This window comes from Pundamilia nyererei, unplaced genomic scaffold (assembly GCF_000239375.1).
Source record: "Pundamilia nyererei isolate P.nyererei 1_Seehausen unplaced genomic scaffold, PunNye1.0 scaffold00131, whole genome shotgun sequence".
In the NCBI taxonomy this organism is placed as follows: domain Eukaryota; kingdom Metazoa; phylum Chordata; class Actinopteri; order Cichliformes; family Cichlidae; genus Pundamilia; species Pundamilia nyererei.
In genome coordinates, this window is record NW_005187532.1 from 1096652 (window position 1) to 1097218 (window position 567).

Sequence of the window (567 nt, forward strand, 5' to 3'; positions counted from 1 at the left end):
GGAAAAAGTTCATCAGCGTCGGCTTGTTGCCCGTCTCAGATCGTCAACATTCCCACCCAGGTCACGGTCAACACAGGAGGTCATAGGTCATCATGTATTGATCATATGTATACAAATGTTCCTGAGCATTGCTCTAATATTGTTTGTTCCAGTTGGTTATAGTGACCATAATCTTGTAGGTTTGACCAAGAAAACGAAACCACTGAAAACTGCACAAAAGATTATTTTTCACAGATCATACAAAAATCTCAATGCAGACAACGTAAAGGAAATTCACTGGACTGACACCTGCCTCGAGCGTCACCCTGATTATCTATGTTTATTAAAAACTTTTGCTACCTGGCTGACAAACATGCCCCCGTATGGAGATGTACTGTTAAGAAGAACTTGGCTAGATAATGAATTTAAGGCTGCAACGTCAGAAAGAGATAAAGCAAAAGCACATAAGTCTGTCAGTCCACAAGAGTAGGCAAGATATCGCGAGTTAAGAAATCAAGTAACTAAACTGAATATGTGCAAGAAGAAAGAATATTATCAACTGAAGCTCAAGCAGGCCAGTAAGGACGG